This window comes from Pteropus medius, unplaced genomic scaffold (assembly GCF_902729225.1).
Source record: "Pteropus medius unplaced genomic scaffold, Ma_sr-lr_union100, whole genome shotgun sequence".
NCBI lineage: Eukaryota > Metazoa > Chordata > Mammalia > Chiroptera > Pteropodidae > Pteropus > Pteropus medius.
The window spans coordinates 23,028-44,233 of NW_024342542.1; the positions used below are offsets into that span (position 1 = coordinate 23,028).

Consider the following 21,206-nt stretch of genomic DNA (forward strand, 5'->3'; position numbering starts at 1 on the left):
ACATGACTTAATGAGTCCTTTTTGTGCTCTTTATGCTTTCCACATGCCTTAACTCACTCTGGGTCCTGGCACTCTAAACACTGTTTATATGTCCCCATGCCTTGCAGGTTTCAATAATGATGGATGGTGGATCACCAGGCCACTTCCTTAGGGCACCTGTTTTGTAATTCAAAGGTGAAGTCTGTGATTTGATATAAAAATGTTCTGTCTTGGTTTTATCGCTCCCTTTTAACTTCTGGCCCATATACAAAAAGGTTTTTTTCTTTATCTGCCAAACCTACCTTGCCCAGCCCTGCTTTGCGTAGCAATTTTTCTACAACTAATGCCTTTGAATACATTTTTTGTACCATGTTGTTTCAGACTGTAGGAAGCCAGCCTAAGCAGCGTTCAATGCATCGTGGTGTTTTCCAGCCAAACATTTAATTGGGTTGATTTTTATGACATTTGGAGCTGCCCACTGAACTTCAAATTAAAACGAACAAACAAACAAACAAAAAACTTACATTTGTACCTTTGTTTTTTGCTACCGCTTAAAGAAAACTCAACATACATCAAATTTTTCTTTTGGAGAAAAAAAATAATAGCCTTCTGAGAACAAGGGAATGGAGTTGTTCCTTCCAATGAAGTCCCAAGTAAAAGAGAAAGATGATGGCTGTTAGAATAATAGCCATATTTGTGTTCTATAAGACATAAAATTATTTAGACACATGTAAGTGCCACATTTCCATGTATATAAAGTTTAAGTCATCCCATTAAAGGGGTACTCATTGGTACTATCTGAACTTCAACAGATCTGCTCAAATGTTCCCACTTGCTACTAAAATCTCAGCATATATCAAACTCTGATTGAAGAAGCTTCTTAATGTGGTACATGTAAAGTGAAGTGTACTTGCAGAGGTTGAGGTCTTGGATCACTGAGATCAAGCACTAAGTCGAATCAAGCATATGTGGTAATGAGCAAAAGAATGGGAACAACATTTGAGATATTTAGTCAAAAAGTGCTCAGAGAAATTTCAAAAATATAATTAGGGCTCTTGCTTCTCTATTACCAACCATGTGGAAAGGGAAATATAGAGCAGAGTAGAAGCATTATGCACTGGCTAACAAAAAGAAGCAAACAGAATTAGCACTACTTCATATCTTACCTAGCTACTGTGTATTTTAATTAAAGATTTCTAAAATTAATAAAGTGTAAATAGAGACCTTCTTTGCCCACATGAGGGGTACCATCCCTGATATCTGGTCCTGAATTATGACTCCAAGAGTTTCTAGCTGTGTGATCTCTATCAAATTACTTAACTCTTTGGTTTCAGACTCTTCATCTGTAGAAAGGGAATAATAATGATAACTAGTTCTAAGATTGTTGTAAGGATTAAATGAGATATGGCATTGGAATATCACAGCACGGTGCCTGGTTATAAAGTAAAAGGTCAATGAATTTTAGCTACAGTTACAATTATGATTATTACAATAGTTAATTATGATGACTTTTTAATGAACATCACTTTTTATGTGCCTGTGCTGATTAGAAATTCATCATGATTAGTTAAGGATCAGCAGAGGGAGGCAGTTTTCCCATGAGTGGGCGTTGGGAGGACCAGGTGAGAGGAAGGTGTGATGCTTATAAAAGTGGTAAATTCCTATAAATTTTATGGGCCTATTGCCATTTTTGTGGACATGGACAATTTTCAATGCCTTTTGGAAAAATTGTGGTGAATGTAGCTGGCTGCCAGCTCTCCTTGGCCCTCACCACCTTGATTAAAATTGAAACAAAAATCTGACTCTTATTGAGAACACTGCCCCCATCAGACTGCAAAGCTCTGCCCGCAAGGCTGGGGGCACTTTTATTTCATGGGAGCCTTATTTTTACCAGAAGTTTCTCAGCCTTGGGATATGGGGGCTGATGTATTCATTGCCTCCTTTCTTAAAGGAAAGTAGGAAACAGAACCTCAGTCTCCAGGTTTTGTACAGCCTCAATCTTCAGGAATAGTGCCTCTTCATCTACTTCAGAGGATTCAAACTCATGCTTGCAGCATCCCAGAAATAAGTGAAATAGACTAGGAGATCTGTAGGGCTTGTGATTACATGAGAGCCTGGGTCTCTCCAGAGGGCAGCTCTAGCCGATTGCTGTCACCTAAGAATATGGGTGCAATAACATTAGATCCTCCAATTCTTCAAGAGAAGCCATAAATCTAGCTTTTTATATTGAATCTCCTAGTTATTAAATGGTTGCAAATATTCAACTTTTAAAAAATACTATGTGGGTCAAACAAAATATTTCTATTTCCCAGACATGGCCCAAGGATTGCCAGATTGGAGCCTTCCTCTACATGGTACAATTTCAAGTTCCTGGGGAGGTTCCTTCTGACTCCAAACATATTCCCTATCTCATGCTACTTCACTGGAAGTGTAGCAGAGTCTTTCCCAGCTCTAAGACCTCTCCCTCAAGATTCAAAGTTACCCTTGTCCAGGAGCACATTGAGCATTCATCACTCACTAACTGCTTAGATTAACCTATCTCATTGTACCCACTTAGGGAATGAAGGTAAGGAGAAGTTGTAGAAGTAGGTGGACATAAGGCAGCCTAGTAGAATGAATATCCAGAACTCTTTGCTCTGATACTCATTAGTTGTTGTAACCTCAAGAATATCAGTTTTCTGGCATTCACTTTTCCTTATTTGTCAACAGGGGCTAATAATTGCTACCTCATTAGATTGTGGTGAAAATCTGGCCCAGAGCATACTGTCCTTAAATGAAAGTTTAATCTGGAGAGAAGAAGGAAAGATGTTATGATTCTCTGAGACAGTTCTGAAGTGAGGGTGGCCAAATAGGACCTCTCAGAAGAGGGGTTAAAGGAGTAGGAAGATAGCAAGGAGCTGTGAGTAATCAGAGCATATCATTCTCTGGCCAGCAGCCCAACTAGTACACAGGGATAATGTACTAAGGAAGAAATAAGCACTATGATAATAACCCACAAATACAGCTTGTTATAATGACCTGCACTCTAAGCTTACATAAGTCTAATTCATCCTTCCAATATTTTTAGCCACTATGGACTTGTTTTTCTGGATAGTGTATCTTTGACTTCTTTGCTCAAATCAATGTCCCATGCCCGCATTTCTTACTTCTATAACACATAATGAATTGTGAGCCAAATTTTTTGCTTTACAGAAAAAATAAAATCAGTAAAATCATTTATGTTTTATGCTGTACAGAACTCAGAAGGAACTTTAGAAAATAATTTTTTATCAGAATGAAACAAACTTGAGATATGTATAGCAAGAACAGTAGTATAAGGTTGAGGAAGGAATGGGAGATAAATATAAAACTCTATTAATAAGACAAAAGAAAATCACAAGTGAATTAAGTGATAGAGAATCAGATGTGAGAAGCTTGACTTTTTATAAAAATATTCTAGTGCTATAACATAAATGCCATAGAAAGGCAAAAGAAATCATGTGTTATGTACCGAAAATATACTCCCAGACCCTAGATCGTATCCATGCCATTGCTTAGCTATTCCAACTACTAGAGACTGAGAGTTGCCTGTTGTGAGAATTCATAAAGGAAGAGATTGGGTTTTATCCAGGAAGCAGACTACAGGAAGACGTTTCTCGGTTGAATATTGAAATTTCCAACATCATATACACATGAATGTGAGTGCACATGCCCACACATATTCATGAATATAGTCAAAGTGCTCTGGATTTGTGTTACTGTATTTGACAAATCAAAGATGTGGACAAATTTACAATTCTGTGTGTTTTCTGTAGTTGGCCTCTTGTCTGAGGCAAAAGACCAGGCAGGATGTTAACCAGGGGTCCAGATGTGGCTTTTCAGAAAAACACATTCCTTCATTCAGCTTCTGTATGTCTTAGTTGCCAAGATCCACTCTTCTGTGTTCAACTCAGCTTTACTGCACCCCTGCTTCATCTCAAATGGCCAGCACAGTAGTTGGCTTTGGTATTGGAAGAAAAGAAGAAGGAAAAGTCTTCAGAATACATATTTGGCTCCACAACAAGCTAGAGAAGATGCGTCGAGTGCAATTCATTGTCATATGTCAACTTCTCTCCATATCTAAGTTATTACAATGGAGAATATTGTCTAAAGAACTCTTATCACTGTATTTGTACAAGTGTGGCCATAATTCCTGAGGTTTGGATCTCTGGGAAGAAAAGGGATTGTATTTAATTTAATTGTCTAGGATCTTGGAAAAACTGGCCACACTAGCAGGGACTACCTTAACTTTATTAAATTCAACTTTGGTTTTGTTTGAAATTTTCAATATATGAAAAGAATTAGAGGTTGGCCCTTTAAGAAACCTGATTCAGTCTGTCACAAGACCTGAGAATCTACATTTTATAATAAATTACTCAGGTGTTTCTGATATAAAGAGCTCCCTGATTTCACTTTAGGAACAACTGCTCTGTGTCACCGATAACAGCAAGTTCTCAAATTTTTGGAGCCCACAATCCCTTTAAACTCTCAAAAATTACTTAGGAACCCGATGAGCTTTGGTGTAATTTATATCTATTGATACTTACCATATTAAAATTAAAACTGAGAAATTTTTTAAATATTTATTTATAAATAATTTTTAAATAATACTAATAAAGTTATTACATTTTAACATAAGTAAAATATTTTATGAAAAATAAATATTGTTTTTGAAAGCAAGAAAATTAATGAGAAGAGTGTCTTTTTTGCATTTTTAAATCTCTATTATCTGGAAATAGAAAAACAACTGGATTTTCATATCTGCTTCTGCATTCTAGCTGTTGCAATATGTTTTAATAGAAGACATAAAGGAAATCGAACTCACACATACATGGATTTGAAAAAGGGACGGAATGTTTTAACAGCCATTTTAGATAACTGTAAATATTCTTCTTTGATACTACACCAAAATGCAACAAGTTGTAGTTCTTTAAAACTGTCAGTCCTCTTAAAATCTAGGTGTAGAAGTGTCAGGGCATCACTTTTGTCATATGCTACTGGTCAAAGCAATCAAAATGCGGCTTAGATTCAGCAGAGAGGATATAGACATCACATTTCAATGAGAGAAGTGTCAAAGAATTTGTGGCCATTTTCAATCCACCACATTGGACTTGACAGCAGGAATCTTCTGTGTAGCAATCTTCCTATTGCTTTTGTGCCTCTCCTTACCTTTTCTCACATGTAGAACAGACTTACAAATGCCTTAAATATTCAGCCACCTGGATCAGACTTGACTTTGCAATTTCCCTTCTGTTGTAGATTGAATTGTGTCCCTCCTCCAAAAAAGAAAAAGATATGTTGAAGTCCTAATCCTCAGTACCTCTGAATGTGACCTTATTTGGAAATTAGGTCTTTGCAGTTGTAGTCAAGTTAAAAAAGAAGTCATTAGGGTGAGTCCTAATCCAATATGATTAGTGTCCTTATAAAAAGGAGATATTTCAACAGAGAGACAGACACGCACAGAAGAAAGACAATGTAAAGAGACACAGGGAGAAAATAGCCATCTATAAGTCAAAGAATGCCTGAGGTAATCAGAAGCCAGGAGAAAAACTTGGAACGGATACTTTCCTAGAGACTTCAGAGAGAAGATGGCCCTGACAATACCTTGATTTTGGAATTCTGGCCTCTAGAACTTCCAGACAATAAATTTATATTATTCTAAGCCACCTAGTTTGTTGTACTTTTTAATAGCAACCCTGGAAAATGAATACACCCTCTAACTAGAAAAATTCAGACTACAACATTTCTTGGGGCATCTGTATAGTCAGAAGAGTTTCTTTTGCAATGGCCAAGCCCATCTCAAGAATCTGGCCACTACCCCTTCCTGTTCTAGCCCCCCAAATTCCTTCCAACTGAACCTGGGAAGCATAAAAGAAATTGCAGTATCTTCGGCATGAAATATCTCCATTTAATTTTCATAACTGCTCTATAAATCAGTGCCTTAATCTCTCAGTCTGCTATAACAAAATATCACTGACTGGGTAGCTTATAAACTATAGAGATTTATTTTTCACAGTTCTCAGGCTGGGAGGTCAAACATCAAGGCACCAGCATGGTCACATTCCAATGAGAGCCCTTCCTAGTTCATAGCCAACTCCTTTTGCTGTGTTCTCACATTGTGGAAGAGGCTAGGGACTTCTGTGGAGCCTCTTTTATAAGGCAGTACTCTCATTAATGAGGGCTCCACTCTCATGACCTAAGCACCTCCCAAAGGCCCACATTCTAATACCATCAAACTGGGCATTAGGATTTCAACATATGAATTTGGGGGAGACAGATTTAAACCCTAGCAGTCAGGTACAATTACTCTCATTTTACAGAAAAGGATATTGAGTCTCAGAAATTATGGAATATATTTAAGATAATGCAGTTATGAGCTGCTAGGCAGATGACACTAGCTTCCATTGTAGAGCTCTCCTTACCATAGTATGGGAGCTTTTCCAAGCTGGGTTCTGTATCTTTTTGATAGCTTCCCACTATTCTTATTAATGCACTTTTGAAAATCAGAATCATAGGGATGGAGATTATTAAGCCTCCCTGACAAGTATGTTCTCTTCCTGTAGGCTGCTATCCATGGGAGGTCAAACCACAGTCAAAGAAAAATAGACTCCAAAGGGAGTCGATGAGTCCAGGGTTGCATGGTGGTGGGCCAAGATTGTCTGATATTCATACATTCCTCAGACTAAATATATCTGCTCCACCGAAGAAATTGTTCAAGTTCTTTTATGAGGTTATGTCTCTTATGGAGAAGGATGTTAGAAATGTTGGCACGAGTTTTTCATGGTAAAACCAGGAATGGTTTTGAGAACACCAGAATCCACTTGATGTAGTTCACCCAGAATTGGTATCTACAATGAGTACCTGTGCACATTAATCTACATTCCATCTGCATCTTTGAATATTGCCTTGTACTGAGATGCTAAGTAAAAATGTTACAGCATTTGAAATTCAGTTACATTTCTATTTATGAAGCCTTCCACCATCCCTGCACAAGTTGTGCTTTATCTTGTTTGCAAGCCCTGGTTTATGCTAGTCCTCTCTAAATTGCAATTTCCACCATATTTTTCTCAGCAAAATCTTCTCCATTCTTTTATGTTCAGTTTTTATGTCACTATTCCAATATATATGATTTCCTACTCCTACTCACTCCTCCTCCTCTGACACAGAAGAAAATTTCAGTAGTCCCCTTTATCAATATATTCTAAGACCCCCACTAAATGCCTGAAACAGCAAGCAGTACCTAACCCTATGTATATTATGTTTATTCCTATACATACATATATTTTCACTTAAAGGTAGCACTGAATGACTTCTTTTTGGCATATCCGAATTGCCAGCATTACTACTCTTAGACTTTGGGGTTATTATCAAGTAAAATAATGGTTACTTGAGCACAAGCACTGAGATACCACAACAATCACTCTGATAACCAAGATTGCTATGTGACTAATGGGTGGGTAGCATATATAGTGTGAACAAAATGATTCACGTCCTTAGTGGGACAGAGCAGGATGGCATGAGATTTCATTACACTACTCAGAACACCACACAATTATTTATATCTGGAATTTTTCATTTAAAATTTTTGGACTGCAGTTGATTGTGGGTAAATGAAACTGTGGAAAATGAAACTGTGGATAAGGTTGTAGGCAGGGGAGCTACTGCATAGTGATTATTTTATTCTGCCTTATATTGTATTTTCTTATTTGTATTCCTATACCAACTCTTACCACACCATCCCAGGACTCCCAAGCTGCTCTGTCTTAGTCTTGATTGTAGAATCTGGACAGAAACAAATTGGTGATGTAGGTTTGACATGACTAAACTCTTGTTATATGATTGTAACATTTGTGGCCTAGCTCTTAAAAACCCATTGTTAACAATAAGCAGAATCTAATACATATTTATGAAGTGCCTACTACTTATCAAAACACAGGGCTCTATATTGGAGAGACAGTGATAAGTTAGATAGTTGAGGTCCCTGACCTCACAGAGCTTACAATTTAGCAGGAAATACTCATAAAGAAACGAGCAATCACACCAACTGAGGGGCAGCATGTATGTTAGGTAAGTTCAAATTACAGAGTCCTAACCTAGTGTGTATTTGTAGAGAGGTATTGAGGAGGATAACCACAAAAAGTAGGTGTTAGATAGACAAAGAGACCACGAAAAAGGGTGGCCCTTGGACAGCTTACATATCTTCTCTGTGTCTCAGTTTCTTCACCTGTGAAACATGGAAAATAATAGTCACTTCCTTACAGGCCTGTGATTAGGGTTAAATAGGTTTGCATATGAAAAATGTCTTAGGCACTTACTGGCCACATATTGGCCTTTCATTAAGCATTAGCTATAATTATTGAAGCATTTATTCCTGTACTTTCAGAAAAGATCATACATATGAATGGGTATCATATTTTATGTTGGTGATTTCAGTTTTATTTTATTTTTATTATTAAACACTTAGTTATTACCATTTTGCTATAGACCTAGATGTTTTTAGAACATGAATTATATAGTATAATTGTATAAACATAATTTTGACAATATTTCTGAGAGTAACTTCTATGAAAAGTAGAAACAAGGCCAGTGTGAGGGGCAATCATTTCAGACTGACAGACTCTAAGCTTCTGTGATGGGTCTGGACTATGCTAAGTGCTATGGGTATGCTTTTGAATATCACAGATTTAGAGCCCATCAGACCAAGGGACTGATACACTTGTCTTGAACTGGTTGGGCAGCACAAAAAGTCAGATAAACTCCTAGATCTTCAAAACCACAGAAGCAAATCAGCAGTCCCAAAGTGGGTGTTGAGTGGGGCTCAACAAAGGATCCTCATCCCTAGTGAACAATATAGTAACTAGAAACAAGATTCAACATATTTCTTCTCAAATTGGAAGAACAATCCTGAGAATTTGTTTTGCTTTTACAACTCTCTATAATCTTTTGAAGTCTTATTTATTTATTATTTACTTCCAAATATATAAGATTAAGTTGGAATTCTTTGCTCTAACTTTGTCAGTAGCTTTCACAGTGCTCTAAACTGAAAGAAAGCCTTTGCTCAGCCTAAATGGTTTCCATTCACCCTTTTCCACTACCTCCAACCTTATCTTCTACCATCTACCTCATAAGAGAAGATAGACATAGGTCTGTAAAAAATATAGATATTTAGGCATCGTAGTTCCTCTAAAGTAAGCATATTCACATGGAATATATCTCTTAAATAATTCACTCTTTTGTCTACAATACCAACTGATTGATTTTTAAAAACATTTTATTGTAAAATAAAACATAGATACAAAATAATCCCACCATACAATGGAGTTGTGCCCTTGTACCTTGTAACCACCACCCAGGTCAAGAAAGTAAACTTTGCTAGCCATCTTAGAAGCTTCTCAATTCCCTGTCCCTAATCCCAACCCTTCCCTCCCCCCAAATAACCACTAACCTGACTTGCTTTTTTTTATAGTTTTGTCACCCAAAGGTGCATTTCTATATACTTTAATTTAATCTTGTTCATTAAAAAGCTGAAGTCTCTTAAATGACAGTTTTCTTTTCTATCTCTTTTTTATCATTATTTATCTGTTGAGGAACTCAGAGCGTTGACCTGTAGAATTTCCCACAGCTTGAATTTTGTTGATTGCAGGTGTAATCATAAAGCAGTTTAGCCTATTTCTCTGTCCTCAATATTCCTGCAAATTGGCAATTGGATCCAAAAGCTTAATCAGAATCATGTTTCATCTCTTTGGAAAGACGATATATATAGGTGATGTTCTATTCTTTCATTGGTAAGGTTTCATAACATCTGATGGTTTCTCTTTTTGTGATATTAGCAACTGTCGATATTCAATGCCTGGATCCACAACTTCACTGGGAAGATGTAAATTGGTGATTTTTCTAATTCTATTGTTTCTTATTTAATTAGTTGAAATATTTTTATAAGTGGACATTATCTCTCATTTATAATTGTTACTCAGTGAGAGAGTTCATGTTGGAAAAGCAGGAAAATTGCTTTATTGTTTTCTCTTTATTATCTCCTGATGGTGCCAAGTTCATTTTTTTAAAATAATAACAACTTATGGATTTAAACACATTTGATGGATTGCAATTGCAATTACTATCCTTTTTGAATCTCAGATTCTCTGGTCTTTCACCACTGGGAGCCTTTTTAAATGTCTCTGATTTGTTTAACCTAGATTCTCTTTTTGTCTCATGATCTTGGTTTGAGGTTATCTACCAAACTCTCTGTATCTCACATTGGCTTGTGTTAAGGCCTTTATTGCTAATTTAAGCACTTTTCTTCTTTTGCTTAAAGCAATGATACCCAAAGTGTGGTGTCCAGACCAGCACTATTGACATCACTGGGGAACTTGTTAGAAATGCAGAAGTTAAGGTCTCATCCCAGGCTACTGAATCAGATACTCTGGGGGAAAAGCTCAGGAATATGTTTTTAAAAAGCTCCTGAGGTTATTCTGATGAGCCCTAAAATTTGAGCACTGCAGCTAAATTAAAAACTTTGTAGAGTCCTCCTTGAATGTATTGCTGTAGCTTTAGCCATTGCTAATATCTAGTAATATTGGGATAAAGATTGGTTTTCCTTTCATATATTCTGTCAAATTCCTGTTACCGTTGACAATTGCTTTAGGAATGACATCTGTGGTTCTTTTACTGTGGGTACAGCTTCTGTTTTATTTGACCTAAGAGCTAGGAGACCTGTTCTTTTCTGCTAAGATAAGAGTGATAATGTACTTTGTAGTTTTGTGGGAGAGTCAGTAGGGTCCAACAAACATTTATTGTGTGTCTGCTGAGAGTAAGACTTGATTCTAAAGGAAATGGACCTAACATAAACTAGAACATAGTCCCTGCCCTTGATGAGTTAAAAAAGAAAAAAAAAACAGATGTTTGAGAGCCTAGTGTAAAGATGCTCAAGAAAGCAACTTTCACTGAGGTAGGAGCTTGGCTATAGCTCATTCCAATCAATGTTGCTCAAGATTGCACTTGGCTTTCCTGGGGTCTCTTACTAGGGCCATATTCATCTTGGCTAAGAGCTCACTCACCTCTGACACTGTGAATGACCTTATGACCCAATCTATTAACTTACGATCAGAAAGAAGCAAGACGAAAGGTTTAGATAAGATTCTTACATATAGGCCTAAATTCCAGGAATGCAACTTTCAGCTTGGGGTGGAGGAAAATGAATCCATCTCTAATTTTTCTGGGGTTGTGGATAAAAGGACCAAGAGGCCCCAGTCCTGTGGACAGTCTCTCTTTCATCATCTCCAAAGCAGTTATGCACTGTGAGGAAACATGCACATATCTATGTGAACACAAGACATTTCAGATTCCATGCCCTACCTCCATCCATAGCACTACTATCAGGGGAGGCATGCCTGTGGTATATCTGCCTTTGAGAAGACAGACCCAGGGAGGAGGACTACACGGGTCCTGGAAAGCAGCTTGGGGTCATCTAGGAAGGGAATCTCAGTGCCTCAGCTACCTAGAACATGATCTGGAAGGGAATCTCAGTACCTCAGCTACCTAGAACATGCTCTGGAAGAAGGATCACAGCATCTGAATGGGTACATCTCCTTGGATTTAGGGAATCCTTATCACATGGGGAGAGGCTAGGATAGACAAAAGCCAAAGCAGGTCCTTTTAAGGAGCAGGACACAGGTTACCTATGTTTAAGGGTGTTACTGGAGGAAGGTAGTAGAGGAAAATGTGCTCATAAGTTCTTGGCTCACTGAGGGAGCACATACTTTCAGAGTGTTTTGGGTCAGCTGCTTGTCATAATTCTGGCTATTTTGCCTGGTAAAAATCATCATCGAAGGTATCAGCAAAGAAACTATATCTGGTTCACAGACTTCAGAAAAAAAGACATATATATATATATATATATATATATATATATATATATAATCAGAAATGTAAAAGATGACAGGAAAACTGATACCACATAAATACAAAGGATCATAAAACACTACTATGAAAAATTATACATCAACTAATTGAATAATCTAGAAGAAATAAATAAATTCATAGAAATATACAGCTTACCAACAATGAATTGTGAAGAAATACATCAAAAATGAGTAAGGAGATTGAATCAGTAGTCAAAAACCTCCCAACAAACTAAAGCCCACAAAACATGGCTTTACTGTTGAATTCAACCAAACATTTAAAGAAGAATTAATATAAATACTTCTCAAACTTTTCCAAAAAATTTAAGAGAAAGAGACACTCTTCAACTCATTTTAGAAGGTCAGTATTACCCTGATATTGAAGCCAGACAAGGACACTATAAGAAAAGAAACTACATGCCAATATCCTTGATGAGTATAGATGTAAAGGTTTTAAAAAATATTAGCAAACCAATCACAATGGTATGAAACTAGAAATCAGCTAGAAGAAAAAACTGGAAAATACACAAACACATAAAGGCTAAATAACATGCTACTAAATAATGAATGGGGTTATCAATGAAATCAAGGAAGAAATCAAAAGATACCTAGAGACAAATGAAAATGTAAACACAACAACTCAAAATCTATGGGACACAGTGAAAGCAGTCCTAAGAGGAAAATTCATAGCAAGACAGGCCTAACTCAAGAAACAAGAAAAAGCTCAAATACGCAATCTAACCTTACACTTAAAATAACTAGAAAAAGAACAACCAACAAAGCCCAAAGTGAGTAGAAGGAAGGAAATAATAAAGATCAAGGTGAAAATAAATGAAACAGAGTCTAGGAAAATAATACAAAAGAGTAATGAAACCAAGAGTTCGTTCTTTGAAAAGATAAACGAAATTGACAGACCTTTAGCAAAACTCATCAAAGAAAAAAAGGGAGAAGGCTAAAATAAATAAAATCAGAACTAACTTTAGACTCCATGGAAATACAAAGGATCATAAGAAAATACTACGAGCAAATATATGCCAAAAAAATGGGACAATCTGGAAGAAATGAACACATTCCTAGAAACATACAATCTCCCAAGACTGAGTCAGGAATAAATAGAAAATCTGAATCGACCGATTACAACCAATGAAATTGAATCAGTAATCAAAAACCTCCCAAAAAAACAGAAGTCCTGGACCAGATGGCTTTATGGGTGAACTTTACCAAACATTCAAAGAAGAATTATCACCTATTCTTCTCAAACTATTCCAAAAATTCAAGAAGAGAGAAGGCTTTCTAACTCCTTTTATGAGGCCACCATTGCCTGGATTGCAAAACCAGGCAAAGACATTACAAAAAAGAAAACTATAGGCTGATATTTCTTATGAACATTGATGCAAAAATCCTCAACAAAATATTAGCAAACCGAATTCAGCAGTACATTAAAAAGATCATACATCATGATCAAGTTGGCATTATTCCTGGGATACAATGTTGGTACAAGATCCGCAAATCAATTAATGTGATATACCACATTAACAAATCAAAAGGTAAAAACCATATGATCAAATCAATAGAGGCAGAAAAAAGCATTCGACAAAATCCAGCATCCATTTATGATAAAAACTCTCAGCAAAGTGGGAATAAAGGGAACGTACCTCAACATAATAAAGGCCATATATAACAAATCTACAGTTTCATACTCAGTGGGGAAAGGCTAAAAGTGTTTTCTTAAGATCGGGAACAAGACAAGGATTTCCACTTTCACCACTCCTCTTCAACATTGTATTGGAAGTCTTGGCCATAGCAATAAGACAAGAAAGAGACATAAAAAGTATCCGAATTGGAAAGGAAAAAGTAAAACTCATTATTTGCCAGTGACATGATATTATATAGAGAGAACCCTAAAGATTCCACTGGAAAAAAAAAAACTGTTAGAATTGAACAATGAATTCGGTAAAGTAGCAGGATACAAAATTAATATTCAGAAATCAGTGGCATTTTTATACACTGATGATGAATTTTCAAAAAGAGAAATTAAGAAAACAATCCCATTTATGATTGCATCAAATAGTATAAAATACTTGAGAATCAAATTAACCAAGGCAGTAAAAAACCTGTTTTCAGAAAATTATAAGTCATTGAAAAAAGAAATTGAAGAAGATACAAATAAATGTAAACATATACCATGTTCATGAGTAGGAAGAATCAACATCGTTAAAATGGCCATACTATCCAAAGCAATCCTATAGATTCAATGCAATCCCTATCAAAATACCAATGGCATTTTTCAGAGAGCTCGAACAAATAATCCTAAAATTTATATGGAACCATAAAAGACCCCAAATAGCCAGGGCAATCTTGAGAAAGAAGAATAAAGTTGGGGGTATCACACTACCTGATATCAAACTATACTACAAGGCTACAGTAATCAAAACAGCATGGTACTGGCATAAAAAATGGATACATTTTCAATGGAACAGAATAGAGAGCCCAGAAATAAATCCACGCCTATACACTCACTTAATACATGACAAAGGAGGTAAGAATATACAATGGGGTAAAGACAGTCTCTTCACTAAGTGGTGTTGAAAAAATTGGACAGATACATGCAGAAAAAAGAAACTGGACCACCTTCTTACACTATATACAAGAATAGATTCAAAATGGATTAAAGTCTTAAATGTAAGACCCGAAACCATAAAACTTCTAGAAGAAAACATAGGCAGTAAACTCTCTGACATTACTAACAGGAATTCTTTTTCAGATATATCTCCTCGGGCAAAGGAAAGAAAAGAAAAAATAAACAAATGAGACTACATCAAACTAAAAAGTTTGGATACAACAAAGAAAAACATCAACAAAACAAAAAGACAACTGACTGATTGGAAGAAGATATTCACTAATGATACGAGGTTAATATCCAAAATATATAGAGAACTCATACAACTCAACAACAAAAAAACAAACAATCCAATTAAAAATTGAGCAGAAGACCTGAACAGATTTTTCTCCAAAGAGGAAATACAGATGTCCAATAGACATATGAAAAGATGCTCAAGGTCACTAATCATCAGAGAAATGCAAATTAAAACCACAATGAGATATCACCTGACACCTGTCAGAATGGCTATCATCAATAAATCAAAGAACAGCTAGTGTTGGCAAGGATGTGGAGAAAAGGGAACTCTCATACATTGATTGTGGGATTGCAAATTGGTACAGCCACTAATGAAAACGGTCTAGAGGTTTCTCAAAAAGTTAAAAATGGATATACCTTTTGACCCAGCAATTGCACTTCTGGGTATTTATTCAAAGAAACTAAAATAATAATTCGTAAAGACCTAGGCACCCCAATATTCATGGCAGCACAATTTACAATAGCCAAGATATGGAACCAACCCAAATGCCCACCAACAAATGATTAGATAAAGAAGTTATGGTTCATATATACAATGGAATATTTCTCAGTCATTAATAAAAAATGAAATCTTACTATTTGAAACAACATGGATGCAACTAGAGGTTATTATGCTGGGTGAAATAAATCAGACAGAGAAAGATAAATACTATATGATTTCACTCATATGAAGAATCTAAGGAACACAAAGGACAAACTAATCAAAAACAGACTCACAAATATAGTGGACAATTTGAGAAGGCGGTGGACAGAGGGGATGGGGGTTGGGGGCTGAGAGAGTGGGGTGAAGGGTTGTAAGTACAAATTAGTAGTTGATAGGTGGTTACAGGGACTGGGGAGGATGGCATAGGGAATGCAGTTAGCATTAATATGTTAGCTAGGTGGAGGGCCAGGGGAGGGAGGGAGGGAGCAATAAGGGGGATTGTTTTATGAACATTATAGATGTCTAACCAATGTACGGTATACTTGAAACTAATTAAAATAAATAAAAACAAAAAAAAAGTAAAAAAAGAAGAAGTTATTGTTTATATATACAATGGAATATTTCTCAGCCATTAAAAAAGTGAAATCTCACCATTTGTAATGACATGAATCATCTAGAGGTTATTATGCTGGGTGAAATAAATCAGACAGAAAAAGATAAATATCATATGATTTCACTTATATGCAGAATCTAAGGAACAAAAAGAACAAATTAATCAAAAACAGATTCACAAATATAGGGGACAATTTGGTGATGGCCAGAGGGGAGGTGGGTTGGGGTGCTGAGGGAAAGGGTGAAAGGTTAAAGATGTACAAATTAGTAGTTCGTAGATGGTCATGGGGATAGGGAGGATGGCATAGGGAATACAGTTTGCATTAATGTAATGGCTAGGTGGAGAGCCAGAGGAGAGAAAGAACAATTAGGAGGATCATTTTATAAACTATATAAATATGTCTAACCAATGTAATGTATATTTGAAACTAGTAATAAATAAAATTTTAAAGAAAAAGAAAAAGGAAAACCTATTTGAAGAAATAATGACAGAAAACTTTCCTTACCTAGTGAAGGAAATAGACATACAATCCAGGAAGCTCAGAGAGTACCAAACCAGATGAACCCAAGAAGCCCACCCAAGATATATCATCATTAAAATGCCAAAGCTTAAAGACAAAGAGAGAATCTTAAAAGCAGCAAGAGACAAGCATCTAGTTACCTACAAGAGAGCTTCCATAAGACTGTCAGCTGATTTCTCAACAGAAACTTGACAGACCTGAATGAACTGGCATGAAATATTCAATATGATGAAAAGCAGAGACCTACAACCAAGGTTACTCTACCCAGGAAAGTTATCTGTTAGAATTGAAGGACAGATAAAGAGTTTCCCAGACAAGAAAAAGCTAAAGGAGTTCATCACCACCAAACAAGTATCACAAGAAATATTACAGGGACTTTTTTAAGAAGAAGAAAACAAGATAAAACATAAGAATAATAAAATGGCAATGACTACATATCTATCAATAATTACTTTAAATGTAAATGGATTAAAACCTTTAATCAAAAGTCATAGGGTGGCTGAATGAATAAGAAAACAAGACTCTTACATATGCTGTCTACAAGAGACTCACTGAAAGTAAAGGGATGGAAAAAAGATATTTCATGGAAAGTATAGCATATGGAATATAATCAATGATATTTTAATAACTACATATGGTGTCAGATGAGTACTCAATTTATTGGGGTTATCACTTCATAAGTTTTTAATTGTCTAATAATTATGTTGTACACCTGAATCTAATATATTGTATGTCAACTGTCATTGAAAAATAAAAATTATCAAATATAAAAATATTAAAGTAATAAATAAATAACTTTTACACAGCAAAAAAGATAACAATTGGTAAAAAGGTAACCTACAGAATGGAAGAAAATATTTGCAAGCCATATATCTGATAAGGGGTGGATTTCTAAATTACATAAGGAACTCATACAACTCAAATTGCAAAAATACCTAAATAATCTGATTTTTAAATGAGCAATGAACCTGAATAGACATTTTCCCAAACACATACAAATGGTCAACAAGTACATGAAAAGGTTCTCAACAAGCATTAATCATTAGGGAAATGCAAATTAAAACCACAGTACTATATCATCTCACACCTGTTAAGTTTTTATCAAAAGAACAGGAGATAACAAGTATTGGCAAGGATGTGGAGGAAAGGGAAGCCATGTAAACTGTTGGTGGGAATGTAAATTGGCACAGACATTATGGAAAACAGTATGGAGGGTTCTCAAAAAATTATAAATAGAACTACCATGTAATCCAGCAATCCCACTTCTGGTATATATCCAAAGGAAACAAAATCAGTATCTCAAAGCAATATCTGCACTCTCATGTTCATTACAGCTTTATTTACAATAGCCAAGTAATGCAAACAACCTAAGTGTCCATTTATGGATGAATAAATAACAAAGATTTTACACACAACACACACACACACACACACACACACACACGCAGAGAAGAGTATTATTCAGCCATGAGGAAGAATGCAACTTTGCCATTCGCAACATCATGGATAAACCTAGGGGACATTATGCTAAGTGAAATAAGCCAAACTGAGATATACAAATACTATATGATCTCATTCACACATCGAATCTAAAAAGAAAAAGAAAAAAAAAGTTAAGCTCATACAAACAGAGTAAAATCATGGTTACCAGGGCCGGGGCATGGGAGAAATCAGGACATGCTAGTCATGGGTACAAGTCTTCAGTTATAAGATGAATAAGTTCTGGGGATCTAATGTACAGCTTATTAACTATAGTTATAACACTGTATTATATACTTGAAATTTGCTAAGAGAGTATATCTTAAGTATACTTACCAAAAAAAGATAACTCTGAAGTGATGGGTGCATTAATTAACCTGGTCCTTTCACAAAGTATATGCATATCAGATCATCACATTGTACTCTTTAAATATACATAATTTTATTTGTCAATTATACATCGATAAAGCTGGGAGGAAAAGAATAATTATAGTATATAATAGAAAATACAGTAGAAGTTATACATATGATATGCTTATTTACCAAAGTGGGGCAAGTAGTGTAACCCATTCTGGGGGAGAGATGTTGGCTAGGGCCTCCGTGCACAAATGTCTGTCTGTGCCATGATAAATTTCTAAGCCAGGGACTGATATGTTTCTATGTGAAAGTATGAAAGTTTTCTATGGAGAAGAGGTCAGCTGGATTTCATAAGGCAAATGTAGAGATCCTCTCTCACTCAAAAAAAAATACTTATTAAGCACTTACTATATACCACACACTTTTTTAGGTTTTGAGAATACATTAAGCCAAACTGACAAAAATCCCTTTCTTCATATAAACTTATATTCTGCTGAGGGGAAAACAGGTAGTCGTGTTTAACTAAGGAAAGCAAACGGGGATTTTAGGCTGTGGGGTTAATCTGTATTGTAATAGTAGATGCATGATGCTATGCAATTTTCAAAACCCACAGAACTTTAAAACACAAAGAGTGAACCTTAATATACGCAAATTTAAAAAAATCACTCAGGAGGTTGGGGGATTCCGGGATGGACTGCAGACTATGACAAAAGAATCTAACTGTATTACAAATGTAAAACATAACCTCGGTGAAGAGATTAAACAAAAAGCGTTGACCTAAGTAACTGACAAATGGTATTTTTACTATATTCTCTAAGACTAAAGATAAAAAGGCCTGTATATAAAAACTTTACTCTAGTTGGTAAAGTTGTTTCTCATGAGAGTACATTAACAATTCCAATATTGCTGTATATGTATACTAGGATGAGCAAATAAGTAAATGGATGGTGGGAGCCCTGCTTCTCACTATTGGTGAGGGAGGTTACAGATAAGCAAGGAGACTAGGCTAGAATGATCCATGTGGTATTGGATTAGAGTCAGAGACTCAGTGTAATATGGAAACAAACTGATTGATACAGAAATAATTATAGATATGAGTGCATACATAGGTACACATATATTTCCTAGGTCTGTCTTCTGAAAGGGCGTAGAAGCAAAGACACTCCAGTAGCAATAAGCACACCCAGCACTCAGATCTTGTTTTCTAAGAACATTCTCTAATAGAAGAAACTGAAACTTCTTAGAGAGATGCTTATTCTAGTACTGAGGCAGGAAATACAGAAGAAGAACCTGGAGCATCTTGTAGCACCCAGAAACTAAGTACTTAAATAATAAAACAATGGCAGAGTCAAAACAACACAGGAGGTAACTGAAAGAGTTCTCAGTAGCCAAATATGGAGCAATAAATATACAATATAGTATTGGAATATAACCCAGAGTATAAAACAAATGTCCATAAATCCATACTGATTTAAATAAATGAATAAATAGTTGAAAAAGACACAAATCTCCTGCACAGAATTCCCAGTAGTTTAGGTAGATATTCCTTCATCAAGAAGGTAGAATTTAACTCCCTATCCTTTGCGTGTAGGCTGTGTCTAGTAACTTATTTCCAAACAGTGGAGTTTGGAAATGGAGGAACAGTAAAAGTAACTTTACAATGGAAAATCCTTACAAACACTGTCTCAGATGATTAAAGTAAACATCAACAGTGATAAATCTTGTCGATAGTATGTACCCTTGATATAATGTGATGAGAAGGGCACTTTACCTCTATGTCTTTTCTCCCCAAAACCTATAACCCTAACCTAACCGTAAGAAAAACTTCAGAAAAACCCAAATGGAGGGCCATTTTACAAAACCCCTGACCACTACTCCTCAAAACTATTGAGGTCATAAAAAAAAAGAGAAAGTCTGAGAAATGCTCACAGATTAGAATAAGGCAAGGAAGAATGTCATGTGATATCCTGAATGAGATCCTTAAAGAGAAAAGGGACATTAGGGAAAAGCTAAGAAAGTCTGGATAAAGGGTAACATTTAGTTAATAGTAGTGTATCGATGTGATTCCTTAGTTGTAACAAATGAACCATAGCAATGTAAAATGATAACAACAGGAGAAATTGGGTAAAGAACATCTAGGAACTCCCTGTACTATTTTTGCAACTTTTCTGTAAATCTAAACGTATTCTAAAATAAATAAATATTTATTTACATAAAAATAACCAAATAATTATAGAGGTTTAATATAAATGCTATGGAAAATATAAAACAGGGTAAGGAAGATTGTGTACGAAGGGATGGACTATTTTACACAGGGCAGTTGAGGAAGGCCTGTCTTAGGAGCTGACATTTGAACAGGCATGGGGAAGCAGCAAGCCATGTGGGCATTTAGGGTAAAAGTATGCCAGGAAGTGGAAACAGCAAGAGCAAACGATCGAGGTGGGAGCTGTCAGGTAAGAGACTCCTGAAAATACTTCAGGTGCAACAGAGAAAAGGTCTGAACTATAGCAGTGGTGGAAGAGAAGGGGGTAGGGAACAGACTTGAGAAATATTATTTTATGGACCAAGAAAAAAAGAATAGCATAGAAAGAGAAGGGCCCCAACACTGCAACCCTGCCATTCTGATCCATACTTCTAGGAATCACAACACTGAAGCCCAGAGTTTCCAGCTCACAGATTTCAAGGACAAACTGAAGAGTTGAAACTAGATCTTTTAACCATATATTCAGTGGTTTTCCATTTTGTCTGTATCCCATTATGCTTTCTGTGAATTCTAGGAAGTTTTATGGGGTAAAATGTCACCCTAAAAACCCAGGGAACAGGTCTTAGCCTAGTTTAAAACTGAATCAGAGGAATTTTTATAGGACTTTTATAAAGTCCTTAAATTAATAATGTCTCTTTAACACCTACATATAGAAGGTCAAGAAGACAAGTTTTCTGTTGCTATCAAGTCTAGAGTTCTTGCCATCCTTTGATATCCCAAATGGATCTCAGAGCCTATT

At 35.8% G+C, this 21,206-nt stretch overlaps 1 long non-coding RNA gene across 2 annotated transcripts; it reads right to left on the reverse strand.

Annotated features, from left to right (window-relative positions):
• Positions 1–401: 401 nt before the first annotated feature.
• Positions 402–11,826, reverse strand: LOC120605502 (uncharacterized). 2 transcript variants are annotated; one of them, XR_005653642.1, is made up of 3 exons: positions 11,139–11,826; positions 5,167–8,221; positions 402–3,958 (listed from the first exon to the last, which is right to left on the reverse strand). It is a non-coding gene; the product is annotated as an uncharacterized LOC120605502 (long non-coding RNA). The 2 variants fall into 2 exon arrangements; XR_005653641.1 differs by lacking the exon at positions 11,139–11,826 and having other exon boundaries at positions 5,167–9,420.
• Between the last annotated feature and the right edge of the window lie 9,380 nt (positions 11,827–21,206).